The sequence below is a fragment of the Benincasa hispida genome, chromosome 8 (assembly GCF_027475165.1).
Source record: "Benincasa hispida cultivar pf3 chromosome 8, pf3_genome.v1.1, whole genome shotgun sequence".
Taxonomy (NCBI): Eukaryota; Viridiplantae; Streptophyta; class Magnoliopsida; order Cucurbitales; family Cucurbitaceae; genus Benincasa; species Benincasa hispida.
Window position 1 is genome coordinate 57,017,628 of NC_143485.1, and position 22,965 is coordinate 57,040,592.

Consider the following 22,965-nt stretch of genomic DNA (forward strand, 5'->3'; position numbering starts at 1 on the left):
GGTTGTAATTCTCGTCCCAACTAAAAGTTGGGTAATTCCGCCAACCAGGGTTGTAGATGTTGCCGAACGGTTCATTGTAGACAGAGTATACGAATTGTTGATTCCACAGGCAGACTTCCACTGAATGTCCCTCTCCACATTGAAAGAAATTCAATGCGGCCACGTGTGCCAACGCATTGACTTGCGCTGATCCTTGAGTGAGTTGTCCTTGCTGATTAGCCATTTTCTGAAGGAGTGAGGTCATTATGGTCATCTAATCTACCAGGGTGCTCATTGTATTAGTTGGTACAATGACACCTTCTGCTCTTTCTCGCTTCAAACCTCTTTCTTCAAACCCGGTATCTAACCATTCATCTGAATTTCGTGAAATGAGATCTAAAATGCTCTTTGCTTCCATATACGACCTGTCCATTAATCCTCCTACTGTGGAGGCATCGACAACTGCTTGCGTTGGTTGATCCAAACCATTGTAAAAAGTTTCCATCAGAATGCAATCGGGAATCCTGATATGTGGATAGCTCTTCACTAATTGTCTGAATCTCACTCAGGTTGTGCTCAAAGTTTCGTAACCCTTCTGTTTGATGCTCAACACATCCCTCCGTCTCCTTGCATTGACGGCTGGAGAGAAAAATCTATTCATGAACCTTTCAACCAACTGATCCCATGTGTTAATCTCATCTGGCTCTAACGACTGAGCCCACCTCTTTGCTTCATTCCGCAGTGTATACGAGAAGAGATATAATCGAAGTCCTTCTTGAGTCACACCAGGTATGGAGAATGCACTGGACATGTCTACAAAGCTAGTCAAATGAGTATGCGAGACTTCTCCTTGTAATCCTCTAAATTGTTCCGCATTCTAGATCATTTGAAGTATTATCGGCCTTATCTAAAAACTTGCATTCTCCTCAATTGTAGGTCTTGAAATTTCTGGCGAGAAGTTATAAAAATCTGATGCCACATAGTTCCTCATAGGGATGTTGCGGTCAACAGCAAGAAATATGGGGTCTTGCGCTGCCCAGTTCACCTCTTGATTCCTTGCAAGTGCCTCGTTATTATCTGCCATTTCTTCTCTGCTTAATTTGGCCCTGATGTGCTCTTTTGCGAAAAATACACCTGATCTCTGGGTTAACTTAAAATTTTTGGATCACTCCAGTACTCATAAACCGTCAGACTGCTCTCCGCGATAAACAGCTAGTACAAAGAGATATGTCCTGCAAAATATCACAAACGTATTCAACACTAACCGTTACCAATCCCCGAAAACGGTGCGATGAACTTGTAACAGTAATGCATGCAAGTTCATGTCCCCGGCAACGACGCCATAAACTTGTTGATTTGAAATTGAAGCGTGTATATTGTGTATGCATGATGATGTGCTACAAGCTCATGTTGCCATAAACTTGTTGACATAAAATTTATCTTATGCTATGTTATTGCTCATGCACATTTTATGCGATACTACTTCTAGATGTATGTGTTGTTAACTAAATGCTTGTAATATGCTATGGAGTAATGCGTTGTCACAAGTTTTCTTGCGTTAAAACCAAGTATAATTCCAACGCAAGTTTCTCAGAGTAATCCGATGTCGAACACAGGGATTGTTGTCCTTAATGTGTTACTTTTGTAATATATGCGACCGATTTTTACAATTAATAAAGACTGTGTGTTTATACAGGAAAGTAAATTGCGGTAAAGTAAAGTTGCATTAATAAAATAAATTTGCGATAAAAATAAACCTTAGCTAACATGATACAAGATACATGATATACATGATACTGAGTTTGAGACTGACTATGAAGTTTATACAAAGGATCTTGGTATGTGATGGCAAGTCTTTATGGATGTATCGGAAATAGAAGGGATAATTAGTACAAACATCACAGGCTTGTTAATTGCGTTAAAGGTACAACTAAGGTTTCACTTTCCTTTGGCGTACACCTCTCGGTGATCGGCCGCGTTCCCATATCTCTATGGTGAATAGGGATGAACGTGATGAACGCAAGGTTACTTCCATCTCTGGAAGTACTTATCGCTTTAGTTAACGCATTCTTCCAACCCTCTCTCGATAGACGAAATGGCATCTTCACTTATGATCTCACAGGTGAAGATGTCGTCGAGCTTGCATTGACTAAACTTAATTATTTCCTTAACCCAATTAATTCACTTGCTTAATTCTTGCTAATTATCCACGGGATTAAGAAAACATCATGGAGAAAGTGAATTATGGGTGAACGGGAAGAGACAGAAAAATGAAGATGGAAATGATCATAACAATTAATACTAAGATAAAGTGTCTGATACATGGTGTGAATGATAGACTAAGAAGATTAATACAAGTGATGAATAAAGAGATAGAAACAAATACAGAAGATTGTCCACGTCTTGACACAGATCTTAACGGTGGTTTTGCTTGCTGGCATGTGGAATGGATGAAGAGAAGAGCTTCCCTCTTAGGCTTGCTCTTTTGGTAGAAGTGACCTTTGTACAGAGCTCCAATGGTGGGGATTATAAGAATTCTTTGCTCAGAGACTCACCTCTCGGCCTTGTCTCTTGCTTCTTCCTGGATCTACTCTGATTAGTCACTCAACCAGTCTCTCTTTCAGATCAATATATCAATTCTCTATGTATTCAAGCATATTGTTCAGTGAAATTCCAGAAGCTATTTATAGGTGAGCTTGACTCTCTGACTTGTGATCCCCACTTTATTGTTATGGCAATTCCTGAAATGGTGGAGTGAATATTCCTTCCGTTACGCAATAAATCCATTTAAAAACTGCACAACGGTCAGCTGTACACGTGTTAGAATCCTCCGCAATTGCGTTGCTCTTTACATCATTGATCGTTTTCCCAAATGCGGTGTTGTTTTTGATTACTGCATGCAGTTGAAGTTACGTTGAATGCTAAGCTCTTGATCGATTGTCGCATGCGCCATCATTGCGTTGGTCATCTCTTCATTCCTGAATGATGGGTGCAATGCGACGTAGATGTGTTGATCTTTTTATCTTGAGCCATAAACGCATGCAGTGACTTGATTTCCTGCAAAATAGAAACAAAACATTCCATTCTACCATCGCAATGGTGTCAGTGGGTGTGTTGATGACAATTTATAATTCTTGCATTTCTTAGCCAATTTCTATACAATCGACACGACTTTCCTTCCTTTTAGCGACAATATCTAAATAAAACATTATAAATAACTTGTACTTCTACAAGTTATCACCTTGCATAAATGAGTCTTCTTGGTAATGAGGGCTGCTGAATGAGCTATCTTTTTGCTTAGGGCATCCACCACTACATTCGCCTTTCTTGGGTTGTACAAAATCTCACAATCATAATTCTTTACCAACTCTAATCACCTACGTTGCCTCATGTTTAACTCCTTTTGAAGGAAGAAGTATTTCAAACTCTTGTGGTCGGTGAATATTTGTATTTTCTCTCCATATAAATAATGTCTCGAAATCTTTATGGTATAAACCACTGCTGCCAATTCCAAATCGTGGGTGGGATAATTCCATTCATGGTTCTTCAATTGTCGAGAGGCATAAGCGACTACTTTTCCCTGCTCTTGTCTAGATATTGCGACCAAAAGAGAATAGATATGTGCCAATTGTATGAAAATTAGCTTAGAAATACAATAATTCTGAATTATCACAATTACACCCACTAACATCATTAAGATAGAAGAAGAGGAGATTTCTACTCTGTTTTGCAGGAAACCAAGTCATCACTTGCGATGAAGGCACGAGACAAACTGACCAACGCATCTCTGACACATTGCGCCCATCAATCAACAATGAAAAGACGATTAACGCAATGACGGCGCAATGTGACAGTCGATCCAGAGTTGACTTTCAACTGCATGTGGTAATAAAAACAACACTGCATACGAACACTCAATCGAAAGATGCAGCTGAGCAACGCAAATGCAGAGGATTGTGCCACGTGTATGCCTAACGGTTGTGCAAAATTGACGGTCTGATTGCATAACAGAAGGAATAATATCCCTCTATCTTCGAAATTTCCATAACAAGAAGTGGGGACCACAAGGTTGGAGTCAAAGATCTTCACCTATAAATACCCCATAGAATTCACAGAAAAAGTAGTTACTTGATACGGGGCTAACTGCTGCTATTATATTGAGAAAAAGGCTGAGTTGTATGCTAAATTGAAGAAATCCGGGAAGAAGAAGAGACAAGGTTGAGAGGTGAGTCTCAGTGTTAATCTGTCAGATCCCTACCGCGAATCTCTATAGTTAGATCTCTGCTACCGATTTAGCAAGGCTGAGAGGGAATCTCATCTTTCCATACGATCCATCCATTCCGGCAAGCAAATCTCCATCCAAATCGGTGTCGAGACGTTGGTGCTTGTTTGTATTTGTTTCTATCTCTTTTCATCATTGTATCTCATCTTCTTTATCTCTTCATTCACGCACCATGTATCAGATGCTAAATAGATATATTGAATGTCTCGATCGTTTTCATTACCACTTTTCTGTCTATTTCCGTTCCTCCCTTTATCATTTTCTTCATGAAGTGTTCTTAAGTTAATATGAATTAAACGAGTACTTAATCTGTGTTAGAGAGATAACTACGTTTAGCTAAGGCATGTTAGACGGCATCTTCACCTGTGAGAGCAGAAGTGAAGATGTCATTATGATCTATCGAGAGAAGGTCAGAAGAAAAAGCGAGTAGTACTTCCAGAGATGGAAGCAACCTTGTATTCATTACTTTTGTCTTTGTTTCACCATAGCCATGTGGGAACGCGGCTAATCACTGAAAGCTATATGCTAAGGGAAAAACGGAACCGTACTTATGTCTTTAACGCAATTAAGGAACTTGCGATGTTTATATTAGTTATCTTTGTCTTTCTGTTTCGTACATAAGACTTGCCATCGCATCACATGATCTGTGTATAATCTTCACAGCCAACCTTGCCCTCAATATTTTGTATCATGCCACCTGTATCTTTTACCATCTTAGCTTAGGTTTACTTCATTTTATTTTATTATCGCATTTTTACTGCTTTCCTTTACTTTATCGCAACTTTATATATGTGTACACAAATACTTTTATTAAATTGAAAAATCTGGTTGCATGTATCATAAACATAATGCAATAACCTCAAACAGCCCCTGTGTTCGACCTCGGATCACAATGAAAAACTTGCGGTGGAATTATACTTGGTTCCAATGCAAGGAAACTTGTGACAACACATAACATACTACAAGAGCATCCATTAATAATGCATATCTAGAAGTATTATTACATGAATTGAGTCCATTAATGCATGCATCATTAATAAGGAAGCAATTTTACCATTACAAGTTTATGGCGCCATTGCCGGGGACTTGTTATCGGCGTATTGTTTGAGTGTGTTTATGGTATTTTGCAGGACAGATCTCTTTGTACTGACTATTGAACGCAGAGAGCAATCTGACAGCTTATGAATGCGGGAGTGATCTGGTAATTCTAAGCGGACCTAGAGATCAAGTGTATTATTCGTGCAAGATTTCATCAGGGCCAAATTAATTGCTGAAGAAGCATGGTTGATGAGAATGTGGCACCTGCAGGAGACCAAAGGGAAAATTTGCCAGCGCAAGATCCAGTTTTTCTTGTTGTTGACCATGACATCCCCATAAAGGAATATGCGGCGCCAGATTTTTATAACTTCTCACTAGGAATTTCAAGACCCTTTGTTGAGGGGAATGTAAGCTTTGAGATAAAACCCATCATGCTGCAGATGATTCAGAATGTGGGTCAATTTGAGGGATTACAAGGAGAAGACCCACACGCTCATTTGATGAATTTTGTAGACCTGTGCAGCGCATTCTCCATGCCTGGTGTAACTCAAGAAGGGCTTAAATTATATCTGTTCCCGTACACATTACGAGAAGAGGCAAAGAGATGGGCTCAAGCGTTAGAGCCAGCCGAGATTAATGGTTGGGAGCAGTTGGTTGATAGGTTCATGAACAGATTCTTTCCTCCAGCAGTCAACGCAAGGAAACGGAGGGATGTTCTGAATTTTGAACAAAAGGGGTACAAAACCTTGAGTACCGCCTGGGTGCGATTCCAATAGTTAATGAAAAGCTATCCGTATATTGAGATTCCTGATAGTATTTTGATGGAAACCTTTTATAATGGTTTAAACGAATCAACACAAGCAGTTGCCGACGCCTCTACAGAAGGAGGATTGATGAATAACTCATATACAGAGGCAAAGAACATATTGGATCGCATCTTGCGACATTCTGATGAGTGGATTGATACTGGGCTTGAGGTAAGAGGTATGGAGCAAGAGAGAGTAGAAAGTGCCGATGTGTCAACCGATACAATGAGCACACTGGTCGATCAGATGACCACAATGACCTCAATTCTCCAGACAATGACTAACCAACAGAGAACTCTCTCTCAGGAATCAGTGCAAGTTAATGCATTGACTCACATGGCCCCAATAAATTGCATCCAATGCGAAGAGGGACATCCAATAGAGTTCTACCCATGGAATCAACAACCAGTGTATGCTGTCTACGATGAATCATTTGGTAACATCTACAACCCTGGTTGGTGGGATCACCCAACTATAGGTTGGGACGGGAATCACAATCAGAAGAGCCATAATTTCTATCAGTATAGTCATCAAGAGGATCGAGGCAATCCTCTGGTCTTCATTAATCCAGACTGCAGCCCAAGTAATGCCCAAGGTATACCACCCTGTGACCAATCATTCCAATATGATACCTCTTGCAGCACCTCATCTCTAGAGACATCGTTAAAACATTATATTGAAAAGAGCGAGGCAATGAGATAATCGCAAGCTGACACCCTTAAAGAATTAGAAGAGCAGATAGATCAACTTACGAGGGAATTAAAGAAGAAAGCACTTGGTACGAACCATAGCAGTTCAAAAGCACAAGGGCAACGAGGAAAAGAACAATGTCATGCAGTGACATTGAGGAGTGGAAAAACAACAGCCCCTATGTCATCAGTACCAGATGCAACAACAACACCAGTCGATTTGACTGTTGATGATGACCAGTCAGTTAATATTGGAAAAAGTACTAGTTCAGAAGTAAGTTCATCTACAAAAGATGAAGCTCCTCAAGACATGAACGCTAAATCAACGCAACCTCCAGCTAATGAAGCGCAACAAGCACCGGACCTCTGCAAGCAGCTAAGTGAACAGGAAATACGGCGGGATCTTCCACCTTTCCTGTCCAGTTTGAAGAAGAAGTATGATAGCAAGTAATTTCAGAGGTTTCTGGACGTTCCTCGGCAGCTACACATTAACATTCCCTTGATAGAAACGCTAGAGCAGATGCCGAGTTATGTAAAATTTCTCAAGAATATTCTTGCAAATAAAAGAAAGATCGGGGAAAATGAAATAGTTGCGTTAACATATGAATGTAGCACGCTGTTCCAAAACAATCTCCCCACTAAAATGAAGGAACCTGGGAGTTTCACATTGCCTTGCATGATAGGAGGGAAGATGGTCGGGAACGTGCTGTGCGATTTAGGGGCAAGCATAAATCTAATGCCCTTGTCAATTTTTAAGAAGTTGGATATCGGCAATGCAAGACCAACCACTATCAAAATACAATTGGCCGATAGATTGATAAAGCTTTTTGAGGGCAAGATAGAGGATGTTCTTGTGCAAGTGGACAAGTTTATCTTCCCGGCAAACTTTGTCATATTGGATTACAAAGCGGATAGAGAAATCCCTATCATTTTGGGTCACCCATTCCTCGTGATAGGGCGAGCACTGATCGATATGCAAAAATGAGAATTGACCATCAGGGTCGATGATCAGGAGGTAAAATTCAACATATTCAATGCGTTGAAATACCCAAGTGATGTGGAAAATTGTCAATACATTGAGGAATTGCGAGAAGAGCCGTGGCACGAACCCCTGAAGGAGCTGAAGGAAGAAGAATTGGAAATCGATGCAATGTTGGAGGAAGATTGCGCCGCGATTCACATTAAATCAAATTTTGAACTGCTTAAGTTATCTGAACGGACTTCACAACGCATTAAGCCACCTCCGGAAGATCCACCTGTGCTAGAGTTAAAGTCGTTGCCCATGTACCTTAAGTATGCTTACTTAGGAAGTAACAACACATTACCGGTTATCATTTTTGCATCGCTGAGTAAGGAAAAAGAAGATGTCCTAAAGAGTAACGCAAAGGCATTAGGATGGACCTTGGCAGACATTCGAGGAATCAGTCCTTCATATTGTATGCACAAGATTCGCCTGGAAGAAGGAAAGACTGGATCAGTAGAAAGGCAACGCCGCTTGAACCTTGCCATGAGGGAGATTGTGAAGAAGGAAGTAGTGAAGTGGCTGGACGTAGGTGTCATCTACCCGATATCTGATAGCAACTGGGTAAGCCCAGTGCAGTGTGTTCCAAAGAAAGGAGGGATGACAGTCATCACTAATGAAAAGAATGAATTAATTCCCACGAGAACGACTACGGGGTGGAGAATTTGTATGGATTATCGCAAGCTGAATTTGGAAACTAAAAAGGACCATTTCCCACTCCCGTTCATTGATCAGATGTTAGACAGACTTGTGGGGAATGAATTCTTCAGTTTTCTTGATAGCTATTCATGGTACAACCTGATAGCAATTGCACTAAAGGACCAAGACAAGACAACCTTCACGTGCCCATTTGATACATTTGCATTTCGACGCATGCCATTTACACTTTGTAATGCACCAGGCACTTTTCAACGATGCATGATGGCAATATTCTCAAATTACTTGGATGAGTCAGTCGAGGTAGTCATGGATGATTTCTTAGTTTTTGGCAATAATTATGACTCTTGTCTATCTAACCTTGAAAAGGTCTTAAAGAGATGCGTGGCAACAAATCTTGTTTTGAACTGGGAAAAATGTCACTTTATGGTGGAAGAAGGAATAGTTCTGGGTCACAAAATCTCTAAGGCCGGATTGGAAGTTGATCAGGCAAAGATTGACGCAATTTCCAAGTTACCCCAACTAGTGAACGTAAAAACACTTAGGAGCTTTCTGGGACATGCTGGGTTTTATAGAAGATTTATTCGCAACTTTCCCAGATCACAAGGTCCCTAAGTGCACTACTGGAGGCTGACCGAGAATAAAATTTTGATGATGCATGCACCAAAGCATTCAACACATTGAAAGATGCGCTCATCTTCGTACCTATTTACATTGCGCTAGATTGGACAAAACCATTTGCATTGATGTGCGATGCTAACGGATATGCTGTGGGTGCAGTTTTGAGTCAGCGCAAGGACAAGGTATTGCATCATGTTTATTATACAAGTAAAACATTGAATGATGCACAGGAAAACTATACAACTATAGAGAAGGAAATGCTCACAGTGGTATTTACTCTGGAGAAATTCTGAAAATACTTAATCGGAACAAATGTTGTGGTGTATACGGATCACTCTGCATTCAAGTACTTGATGACAAAGAAGGATGCAAAACCAAGGCTTATACGGTAGGTGTTGCTACTGCAAGAATTTGACTTAGAGATCAAATACCAGAAGGACACCGAGAACCAAGTCGCGGATCATTTATCAAGATTGGAAAATTGCGAGGTTCAAGGGACAAAAAAAAATATTGAGGAAAGATTCCCCGATGATCTACTGATGGCAGTAAACATTAATGTTCCTTGGTATGCGGACATAGTAAACTTCATCGTTTGCGGTCAAATACCAGATGAGTATACTTACCAGCAGAAGAAAAAGCTAAGACATGATGCCAAATTTATTTCTGGGACGATCCATTCCTATATCGACTTGGACCTGATCATATATTACGTCGATGCGTTCCTGAATGCAAAGTCAAGCACATTTTAGAGCTTTGTCATAAGTCCCCATATGGAGGACATTTTGGGGGGCAGCGGACTGCAGCAAAGGTCCTGCAGTGTGGCTATTTCTGGCCAACATTGTTTAAGGATGCCCACGCCCATGTTGTGCAATGCGATAAATGTCAGAGAACGGGGAATATGTCTAAAAGAAATGAAATGCCACTGACGTTAATCTTAGAAGTTGAATTATTTAATGTTTGAGGAATTGACTTCATGGGCTCGTTTCCACCATCAAAAGGTCATCACTATATTCTGGTCGCGATTGACTATGTATCAAAATGGGTTGAGGCCATCGCATGCGCGAAGAATGATGCGGCCACAGTGGTGAAGTTTTTGAAGAAGAACATTTTTGCTCGATATGGTACGCCACGAGCCTTAATCAGCGATGAGGGTTCCCGCTTTATCAACTGCATATTTGCCAACCTATTGACTAAATTCAACGTCAGCCATCAAGTTGTGACTGTGTATGACCCACAGACTAATGGGCAGGCGGAAATTTCTAACAGAGAGATCAAAACGATCTTGGAGAAGGTAGTCAGTACTTCCAGGAAGGATTGGTCACCCAAGCTTGAAGAAGCATTGTGGGCATACAGAACTACCTATAATACACCAATTGGCATGTTTCCGTATGCCTTGGCCTTCGGAAAAGTTTGTCATCTGCCGCTCAAGTTGGAACATAAGGCAATGTGGGCATGTAAAAAGCTGAAGTTTGATTTAGCAAGTGCGGGGAAAGTCCGGAAACTGCGATTGAATTAGTTGGTCAAATGGCGAAGGGACGCCTACAAAAATGCCAAGATCTATAAGGAGAAAACCAAGAAGTGGCATGATGACCGCATAAACAACAGGACATTCATCGAAGGTCAACAGGTATTATTATTTAACGCTCATTTGCAGTTGTTCCCAGGAAAGTTGAAGTCCCACTGGTCTAGGTCATTCTGAATTAAGACAATCTTTCCTCACGGTGGTAGAACTAACAACTTTAGATGGGAACAACACATTTAAAGTCAATGGTCAGCGAATTAAGCCTTACTATGGGGGTGACTTCGAATGACGCATGGACACCATTGACTTGGGCAAGCAAGATTAAACCACTTGCGGGGGAAGCGATTGCGGTAATTCTTAAACATCTGACAATAAGCATCACTATCTATGTTTACATGCTTTTTCTCCAGTTTTCTTTTATCACCTTCCAAATTCCGCTATTTACTGCTCATTAGAATTAGTCTTTAATGCTTTATGCATTTCCTTTCAATATACTTTCATATGCATTTCTATTCCTTAGATTTAGTAGTGCCGTTCGTAAATTTTTGTGAATGATTGGATAAAGCATTAAACACCGCAAAGTCCTTTTCGACTTGCGTTTTAGATGAATTGAAAAGAACAATAAATACTGATATGAAATACGAAGATGGGTACATTGTGAGTTAACAAGAGACACTATGCGTTCATTACACCGAAATACATTGCGTTGAGGGGTGTGTTGCACGCGTATATGTCCTTTGCCTGTTCTTAGCTAAATGCACTATGTTGAGGTATCCTCCAGAGATGTGTTAGTTAAAGGGTGTGTTGTGGGGGTGCATGCGTTGTTGCCCGTCCTTAGCAAAAATGTTTTTGTGTTATTAGGAGCGCGGTGCTACTTTGTAGCGTGCACCCATCTGAATCAAATTTAAAAAGTTAATGAAATTCTTTGATTCTTGTACAGGCACACAATTTTATATTGCATTAATTTGTAATTATTTGTATACTTTGTTAATATTCAATACAATGAGTATATATTCACTCCACTTTTTGCCTGTGCCTTTCTCCTTATCATCCTTTGTCAATATTTGCAATGTTCTGAATCTTTTATTTTTGTGTTCTTCATTGCGTTGCTATGATGTAATATATGTTTATACTTAGAAACATTTCCTATACTTTGTAAATTCTGATTAACACTTAGTTAATTCTTAGTTTAGCAGTATTTTACCTCTTTATCTTTCAAAGTTCTGCTTAAACCTTCTTTTTGGAATTTTTCTTCTAAGTGTTTGTCTAGTCTATCCAAACAACGCAATGAGGACCTTGCTCATCTTTAAATTTGGGGGTGGGAAAGGTCAGAGCAGATAAGATCAAGAATATACAGTATTTAAGAAAATGCGTTCATTTTCTATTCATTAAAAAAAAAAAAAAAAAAACTTTTTATGCAAAACTCTAATGTCAGCGCAAGGGAAAAAATGTTCCCAACCTAATAAGAGTCTAGTTGTGAAAGGAGCTTGCTCGTAGTAGGATGTTTGTTTGACACCCGTAGGAACAAGCCAAAATGAAGGTGGGTTTCCAAGATCAACGTAGTATAGAATATATATATATATATATATATATATATATATAAATGAAAGAGACAACTCCTCTGAATATCATGAGTTAAAGTTGAGATTGGCACACAATCGTAGTTGGATGTTCGCATGATACCCATGGGGTCAGGCCAAAACGAAGAGTGTAACCATGACCAACTGTCTCTAGTAAATGACACAAAAGTTTTGATCATTGTATGTAGATATATCAAGTGTTTTGACGAGAAGAGATAAACATTCTATTTTGAGAAAAACTAGAAAAGCATCTTTGAGCAGAATTTTGTTATATAGAAGATTAAAGTAGGGCTTGTTAAGAATTAGCAAGGATAGGAAGAATTGCGATGTCAAGAAATGTGCATAAGTGTAACATTCGAAGCAACCAATTGACGCAGAAATATAGGATAGGAATTGAGCTTTATTGCCTGAGTAGAAGATATGCTTGAGGACAAGCATATATCTAAATTTGGGGGTGTGATAACTTGTAGAAATACAAATTATTTATATTGCCTTATGTAGATATTGCGGTCAAAAGAGAATAGATATGCGCCAATTGTATGAAAATTAGCTTAGAAATACAATAATTTTGAATTATCACAATTACACCCACTAATATCATTAAGATGGAAGAAGAGGAGATTTCTACTCTGTTTTGCAGGAAACCAAGTCACCGCTTGCGATTAAGGCTCAAGATGAACTGACAACGCATCTTTGACACATTGCGCCCATCAATCAACAATGAAAAGATGATTAACGCAATGACGGCATAATGCGACAGTCAATCCAAAGCTGACTTTCAACCGCATGCGGTAATAAAAACAACACCGCATGCGAACACTCGATCAAAAGATGCAGCTGTGCAACACAAATGCGAATGATTGTATCACGTGTACGCCTAACGGTTGTGCAGAATTGATGGTTTGATTGCATGACATAAGGAATAATATCCCTCCATCTTCAAAATTTCCATAACAACAAGTGGGGACCACAAGGTCGGAGTCAAAGATCTTCGACCTATAAATACCCCATAGAATTCACAAGAAAAGAGGTTACTTGATACGGGGCTAATTGCTGCTATTATATTGCTATTATATTGAGAAAAAGGCTGAGTTGAGTGTTAAACTGAAGAAATTCGGGATGAAGAAGAGACAAGACTGAGAGGTGAGTCTCAGTGTTAATCTGCCAGATCCCCGCCGCGAAGCTCTATACTTAAATCCCTGCTACCGGTTGAGCAAGGCTGAGAGGGAAGCTCATCCTTCCACATGACCCGTCCATTCCGGCAGAAAATCTCCATCCAAATCAGTGTCGAGTTGTTGGCACTTTTTTGTATTTGTTTCTATCTCTTTTCATCATTGTATCTCATCTTCTTTATCTCTTCATTCACGCACCATGTAACAAACGCTAAGTAGATATATTGAATGTCTCGATCGTTTTCATTACCACTTCTCTGTCTATTTCCGTTCCTCCATTTATCATTTTCTTCATGAAGTGTTTTAATCCCTGGGTAGTCAATATGAATTAAATGAGTACTTAATTTGTGTTAGAGAGATAATTGCGTTTAGCTAAGGCATGCTAGACGGCATCTTTACCTGTGAGAGCAGAAGTGAAGATGTCATTATGATCTATCGAGAGAAGGTTAGAAGAATGCGTTAACTAGAGCGAGTAGTACTTCCAGAGATGGAAGCAACCTTTCGTTCATTACGTTCGTCTCTGTTTCACCATAGATATGTGGGAACGCGGCTGATCACTGAAAGTTGTACGCTAAAGGAAAAACGGAGTCGTACTTATGAATTTAACGCAATTAAGGAACTTGCGATGTTTATATTAGTTATCTTTGTCTTTCTGTTTCGTACATAAGACTTACCATCGCATCACATGATCTGTGTATAATCTTCACAGCCAACCTTGCCCTCAGTATTTTATATCATGCCGTCTGTATCTTGTACCATCTTAGCTTAGGTTTATTGCATTTTATTTTATTATCGCATTTTTACTGCTATTCTTTACTTTGTCGCAACTTTATATACGTGTACATAAATATTTTTATTAAATTGAAAACCTGGTCGCATATATCATAAACATAACGCAATAACCTCAAACAGCCCCTGTGTTTGACCTCAGATCACACCGAGAAACTTGCGATGGAATTATACTTGGTTTCAATGCAAGGAAACTTGTGACAACGCACAGCATACTACAAGAGCATCCATTGATAACACATATCTAGAAGTAGTATTGCATTAATTGAGTCCATTAACGCATGCATCATTAATAAGGAAGCAATTTTACCGTTACAAGTTTATGGCACCATTGCTGAGGACTGGTTAACGGTAAAAATGTGTCTTATGCTTATTCACAATACTCATGGATGAATATAATGCAAGTTCATGTCCCTGGCAACGACGCCATAAACTTGTTGACATGAAATTGAAGCGTGTATAATGTGCATGCATGATGATGTGCTACAAGCTCATGTTGCCATAAACTTGTTGACATAAAATTTATCTTATGCTATGTTATTGCTCATGCACATTTTATGTGATACTACTTCTAGATGTATGCGTTGTTAACTAAATGCATGTAGTATGCTACGGAGTAATACGTTGTCACAAGTTTCCTTGCGCTGAGACCAAGCATAATTCCAATGCAAGTTTCTCAGAGTAATCCGAGGTCGAACACAGGGATTTTTGTCGTTAATGTGTTACTTTTGTGATATATGCGACTGGTTTTTTCAATTAATAAAGAGTGTGTGTTTGTACAGGAAAGTAAATTGCAGTAAAGTAAAGTTGCGTTAAAAATAAACCTAAGCTAACGTGATACAAGATACAAGATACGTGATATACATGATATTGAGTTTGAGACCGACTGTGAGATTTATACAAAGGATCATGGTATGTGATGGCAAGTCTTTATGGATGTATCAGAAATAGAAGGGATAATTAGTACAAACATCACAAGCTTGTTAATTGTGTTAAAGGTATAACTAAGGTTCCACTTTCCCTTGGCGTATACCTCTCAGTGATTGGTCGCGTTCCCATTTTTCTATGGTGAACAGGGATGCACGTGATGAATGCAAGGTTGCTTCCATCTCTGGAAGTACTTCTCGTTTTAGTTAGCGCATTCTTCCAACCCTCTCTCGATAGGCGGAATGGTATCTTCACTTCTGCTCTCACAGGTGAAGATGCCGTCGAGCTTGCGTTGACTAAACTTAATTATTTCCTTAACCCAATTAATTCACTTGCTTAATTCTTGCTAATTATCCACGAGAATAAGAAAACATCATGGAGAAAGTGAATTATGGGTGAACGGGAAGAGACAGAAAGATGGAGATGGAAATGATCATAACAATTAATACTAAGATTAAGCATCTGGTACATGGTGTGAATGATAGACTAAGAAGATGAATACAAGTGAGGAATAAAGAGATAGAAACAAATACATAAGAGTTTCAACGTCTTGACACAAATGTGGATGGTGGTTTTGCTTGCGGGTGTGTGGAATGGATGAAGAGAAGAGCTTCCCTCTCAGGTTTGCTCTTTTGGTAGAAGTGACCTTCGTACAGAGCTCCAACGGCGGGGATTGTAAGAATTCTTTGCCCGGAGACTCACCTCTCGACCTTGTCTCTTGCTTCTTCCCAGTCTAATTAGTCACTCAACCAGTCTCTCTCACAGATCAATATATCAATTCTCTATGTATTCAAGCATATTTTTTAGTGAAATTCCAGAAGCTATTTATAGGCGAGCTTGACTCTCTGACTTGTGGTCCCCACTTTATTGGTATGGAAATTCCTGAAATAGTGGAGTGAATATTCCTTCTGTTACGCAATCAATCCCTTTCAAAAATGCACAACGATCAGCTGTACACGCGTCAGAATCCTCTGCAACTGCATTGCTTTTTACATCTTCGATCGTTTGCCAGTATCTTGTGTTATTTTTTTATTACCGCATGCGATTGAAGTTCCGTTGAACGCTAAGCTCTTGATCGATTGTCGCATGCGCCGTCATTGCATTGGTCATCTCTTCATTCCTGAATGATGGATGCAATGCGACGTAGATGTGTTGATCTTTTTATCTTGAGCCATAAACGCATGCGGTGACTTGATTTCCTGCAAAATAGAAATAAAACATTTCATTCTACCATCGCAATGGTGTCAGTGGGTGTATTGACAACAATTTATAATTCTTGCATTTCTTAGCCAATTTCTTTACAATTGACGCAACTTTCCTTCCTTTTAGCGGCAATATCTAAATAAAACATTATAAATAACTTGTACTTCTACAAGTTATCACCTTGCATAAATGAGTCTTCTTGGTAATGAGGACTACTGAATCAGCTATCTTTTTGCTTAGGGCATCTGCCACTAAATTCGCCTCTCTTAGGTTGTACAAAATCTCACAATCATAATTCTTTACCAACTCTAATCACCTACGTTGCCTCATGTTTAACTCCTTCTGAGGGAAGAAGTATTTCAAACTCTTGTGGTGGGTGAATATTTGTATCTTCTCTCAATATAAATAATGTCTACAGATCTTTATGGTAAAAACCACTGCTGCCAATTCCAAATCGTGGGTGGGATAATTCCGTTCATGGTTTTTCAATTGTCGAGAGGCATAAGCAACTACTTTTCCCTGCTACATCAACACGCACCTCAATCCTTTTTTGAAGGTGTCAATGACGAAACCACCTGATTCGTCTGGGCACTATAAGCATTGGGGTTGAAACTAAGAGATCCTAAAAACTATCCTCACAAGCCTCACTCCAGACAAAAGAAGCTCCCTTCCTAGTTAACTAAGTCAAGGGAGTGGCTATGTGAGAAAAATCCTTCACAAATCGCCGGAAGTAGCCTGTTAACTCCAAAAAACTACGCATCTCGCTGACTGTGGTTGGACGAGGCCAACTCATAACTGCCTCAATCTTTGTGGGTTCCACGGAGACTTCTTCCTTTGACACTACATGTCCTAGAAAGGACACCTACTTCAACCAAAACTCACATTTAGAAAACTTAGTGTACAACTTATTCGCCCTTAAGGTCTCCAAAACTTTTCACAAATGCTCCTCATGTTTTGCCTCTGTCTTGGAATAAACCAAGATATCATCAATGAAAACTATCACAAAAGTGTCAAGGAATTAGTTGAACATCCTATTCATTAGGTCCATAAATACTGCTTAAGCATTCATCAAACCAAACGACATTACGATGAACTCATAATGCTCATAGCTGAAACGAAAGGTTGTCTTGGGTATATCACTATTCTTTATCTTCAGTTGATGGTATCCTGCCCAAAGATCAATCTTGGAGAACATCGTAGCTCCCTGCAACTTATTGAACAAGTCATTAATCCTGGGAAGTGGATACTTATTCTTTATGGTCACTTTATTTAACTCTCTATAGTCCATGTAGAGACGCATTGATCCATCCTTCTTTTTCACAAAAAGGACTGGTGCATCCCACGGTGACACATTTGGGCGAATGAAACCCTTATCCTGTGACTCTTGTAACTGAACCTTAAGCTCTTTCAATTATGCTGGTGCCATTCTGTATGGAACCTTTGAGATAGAAGTTGTGCCTAGCTCCAACTTGATAGCAAAATCTATCTTCCATTGTGGTGGCAACAGATGCTTGGTTTTATGAAATGGAAATATGGATGATATGCATTGAGGGAATTGCATTGTGCACTCAAGTTTCCCCAGCGGAATCCAAGTGTAAATTCCTCTGAGTTTCCTAGTAAGTCCAGGGTCAAACACAAGGACTTATGAAAATAGATTGCGTTGGTAATTTTTATGAAGACTTTGCAGTAACCGGTTAAACAAATAAATTATTGGGTTGTTGTTTGCATTGATGGAAAATAAATAAATACGGCGGAGTTTGAAAAGAGTTGGTAAATGGGAGATGCGATGAATATGCAGTGAACGGGTTGAGAAGGGTTTCAGCTAACACTCACTAGAATGCGTTCATGCTTTGCGATCGTGCAACATGCATACAATAGTAAACCATCTCTCCATGTGAATGCTACGGCTTCTAATACTAGAACGCATGCGATATATGCGACAAGTCTATAAGACCTACACATAACCCTCTATTCTTATTTATGTAATAACAGGATAGTACACACACAAATAAAGCGACCACATAATTCCTATCTCTAGGATGCATGTGATGCAAGTTGACAAACAGAGCTTATCTCTAATTCCCTATCTCTTGTTTATGCAAGTCTAATCTTGCTCTTTCGAGTCCAGATTCTAACCTAGCTCTCTTGAGACATTAGGTTCTTTCTTTAGACTCTCTCTCGAGTAACTCTAAAGGGTATTTTGCACAACATAAAACAAGACAATCGCAAGCAATGAACTTCCTAGGTCATGTTAGCTTAGTTCTTCTCAACCCATTCAACTAGTTTAGCTATTCATGCATATTAAGAGAGTGAACAGATGTAGAAATAGAACTTCCATTGTATAAATATGAAGATGAAGTACAGAATAACAATGCAAGTATATAATAAAGAGCCTGGTAGCAATCTCTTGCTACCAGGTGTTTACACTGTTTTAAATCTCGCTCTTGCGAGAGTCGGCCCGCTCTCTGCTCTTATGCCTCAAGGTTCTCTATCGAGTATCCCTGAGTGATCTTCGATGCCACCACTCTTCTTTTGCTCCGCCTTAAAAGAAAAAGGAAAACTATGGACAGAGGCGTGAACTTGTGGAACAAAAGATTATAAAAACGATGAACCCCTTTTCTGAAGAAGGCACTTGGTATTTATAGAGCATCAATGGTGAAATATGACTTCTCTCTCCTAGTTGTACAGATGGGAAAACTTAATTTGGATTCGACTGTCATTAGCTTTCTGTCCCATCACACTTAATTGGCCTTTCACACAGATGCACCTACCATGTTACGCTGACCAAGTAGCGGCGATTCTTCTTGGGTGAATGTTTGCGAGCACGATCAACGCAAAGCCTTGTGGTGAAGTTGCACTCGACCAATTATTCCTATGATCGTAATTCTTGCATTCCATTAATGCATATTCTGCACAAAAATACAAAGATCAACTGTTCTAATGCATTGGATGCATGCGACCGCAATATTTTGAAATTGATGCTTAATGGACGCAAATTAACATATTTCATCAGCACAATCCAATATTGTTTAAGACTTTAGCATTATGATAATGTGCATTTCAGCCCGTTATCAGCAACCTAGGGAGATCCTCTAGAAAAACATCTGGGTAGTCTTTTACTACCGGTTCTGAAGTCAAGGAGACTTCAACCTCTTTAGTGACAACCACATTGGCCAAGTTGCCCTTGACATCTTAGTTAAACTACCTATTAGCCTTCAATACTAAAATCACATTGTGTAGGATCACAATCCCGGTCCCCTTAAACTTAAAGCTGACTTTCGCAGGATGATTAAAAATAACCTCCTTGCAGGAGCAGTTTATATTAGCATGGTTAGCAACTAGCGAATCCATACCCAGTATCACATCAAAATGTCGCATCTTTAGAAATATCAAGGTCACATCTAATGCACGATTCACTATTTCTACCTGACATGCCTTTATTTTTTTCAGTAGCTAACATGATTTATCTTGATGGAGTGGATGCCCTAAATCTCGTAGGGTTCTATAGTTTGTAAACATTGTTGAACAAACTCATTATGTATTTAATAAAATATTTGATATTTTATTAATTGTCTATAAAATCTATGATATTTTAGTTTCATTTACCAGAAACCAATAAACTAACATCCAAGGTTATCTTTGTAACTTAAACATGTATGTAGAGACATACGGGTGGATCGTGTTTAAGTGATAACCTAAATGGTCTGTAGTAGATGGATAAGGCTGGGTACCTACGTCAAGGTCCATATACTACATCGAGGATAAGGCTACAACTTAAACACGATCCACCCAAGTATGGTCCATATAACTGAAGGTACCTTTGAAGGAACTCTTATCAAAGAGTACCTCTGGGTGGAAGCAAGATCGTTCCAAACTCACTGTGATAGAATTACTGCATTCGCAAAAACAGACTAGATATGCATTTAACAACAAATTATAGGCATGCTTTGAAACTTAAAGAACAAAGAGAATGAAATACATACCAGTTGAAGAACCCTTCTTCACAGAAATCTCGCTCTCGTCCACGGACTGCTCTTCTCGCTCTCACTGAGATTGTCCAAGCAATCATCGACCAAATCGTCTACCCATGAATGGATTCCTCACGTACTTGGCAGCAAGGGAGACACCAGCACTTGGAACCCTCGATATTCTCGGAGTGAGAATCCAGAAGGTGTGGGCTCTGTTGGATTTGGTAGAGGGAAAGAGGAAGAGACAATCATATACCAGGACCAAGCAAGTGGGAGAATTCGGGTGTCTATCGTATAGACGATGTTTGATCGTTTAGGTAGAGCTATGTGATCATTTAGTAAAAAAGGGCGTGATAGTATAGATGATCGTTTAGTAAAACGCTCGGGCGCACGTTGATTTAGAAAGAGCTAGACGATTGTTTAGCAAATCTTATGTGATCGTTTAGTAAACCGCGTATGTGCATAGGATCATTTAGAAACGTTGAGCTGTCGTGTAGGCTCTCAGTTTGCTATGCGATAGGCAGTATACACAAAACGTGAGCGAATGTCTGATTCTTTGCAAAATGAAAACAATTTTCATTTTTTCCTTCAGTTATAACAACTGAATGCTCTTGGGGTTGATGCCCTAAAGTCTCGTGTCCTCTAGTTTCAAAATAGTATGTACGAACACCAGTGATTGTTAATATATGATATTTACTTCACATCTTGTTGTTTTGCTCAGTTTTTTGTTTTATTTACTTTACCATAAACCAATAAACATAAAATCCCTGGTTATATGTATGTGACTCAAACATGTATGTGGTGACATACAAGTGGATTATGTCTTGAGTGATAACCAAAATGGTCTGTAGTATATGGATAAAGGAGGGAAACTTTATCTTGGTAATACTATAGATGCGGCCCGCTTTGTGGAATGGTCATAAGTGTTGTGACTTGCCACAGATGGTCTGATCCTGGTCATTCTTGTTGGGGATTTGCAAGCGGGGGTGTTCTATACAAAGAGTTTGTATAAGACCTGACCACGAAGTATTAAAGTCTCGTTATATAACACCATTAATGACAAAGACTTCACTTCACTAGGATGACCATAGGTAACATGACCACAATCCTGAGTGAGTTGGGAACTCCTGCCATTGAGGGCGGTCTTTTGATTTGTATGGGTGCGAGTGGCTAGGTCGCCGATTCAAACCTACCATTTTGGGGATTCGTCTGATTTAGTAGATAGTTGGACTATATTGTATTGTTCATTAGAGGAATCAGTGGTACTTAAGAAGTGAGATGTAACTACAGGAGCAAAATGGTAAATTGGCCCAACTGTACTTACGAGCATCTTTGAAGGGTCATTGTACTCATGATTGGTTATATTCGATGGAAATAGAAATATATCTATGGTAAGAAGAGTTCAGCTGTTGGTCTTTAGTGGAATCACTGACAGTTAACAAATGGTGCATCTCGTGGCTAAAGAGTTTGGTCAGCTATTCACATACTGTTGGAGCTTTGAGCCACAGGTCTATTAGGTCACCTGGGTAGCTTGGATAAAGTCGAGAACCAGTGTTTAGGTTAATTTGAAATTGTCAAATTGACAAGAGAAAGTTCAATTATATATGATATAATTGGACTGGTTAATTATATATGATATAATTGGCTAAATGTATAAGATACATTATTTTGGAGGAAATTAGATATAAATATGATTTATATCAAGTAGAGGAGAAAATACTATAGTGGATATATGATATCAATCTATAGAATATAAACTAGGCATAATGTTGAGTTTTTAAGTTTTAGAGAGAAATACAATAAACTAGGCATCACATACCCATGGTTTACCTTTTGGTATCACATACCTAGTTTTTCTTCCACTTGTCCTAGGTTATAATATACTTGGTAGTCCTAGTCTTACTAGGAGATTCTCAAATACTTTAGCCGGGAGAATCGTTGTAAATATGTTAGTATACAATGGACTTCTCTTTAAACTATATGGAGAATGCATCTTATTCTCACAACTTTTGTTTCTCAATAATGGCTAGGAAGTCATACATTCCTCCCATTACATCGAGATACTCAACTCTTTGAGTAAGATGCATCTAACCTATCTGAACAACCTTTTGTTTACAGTGTCAGTTTTTAATCAATAACTCTTTATTGATATATTCAAACTTTTATGGAAAAAAATAATACATGGTGATCTTATATATTTCCAGAAAATTTGGTATTTGTCAACATAAACACTTAATTTTCGTTTACGCGGAAAAATTCTTCTTTTGTCTTGTCTACAGATAGGCATGCCTTTCAAACAATATTCTAACACTTAAGGGTTCGATATTAACACTTATACTGATCTTTTCAGATTTCTAAACTATGTAAACAACTTTTACATATCATAAACAGCATTTATGAGTTCTCCATATCTCATATGGATTTTAAAAAATACCTTAAAATTTAAATGATGTTAAAAAACAATTAAGGCAACTAAGTATTGAAAGTTTTTACTTGATTTAATGTTCTATCAAATAGTCCTTGAAATCTCAAACTTTCTATACTTATTACTTTGATCCAATCGAAGTATTTCGGTTTTATTTTACGTAATGAGTTTTGTACACTTGCCTTTATTATCAATTAAGTTAAATAACTACTTGCCTTTATTGATTTCTAGTCGTTTTAAATATCTAAATATTTGCATATGGCTTTTAACTAGGTTGTTTCTAACA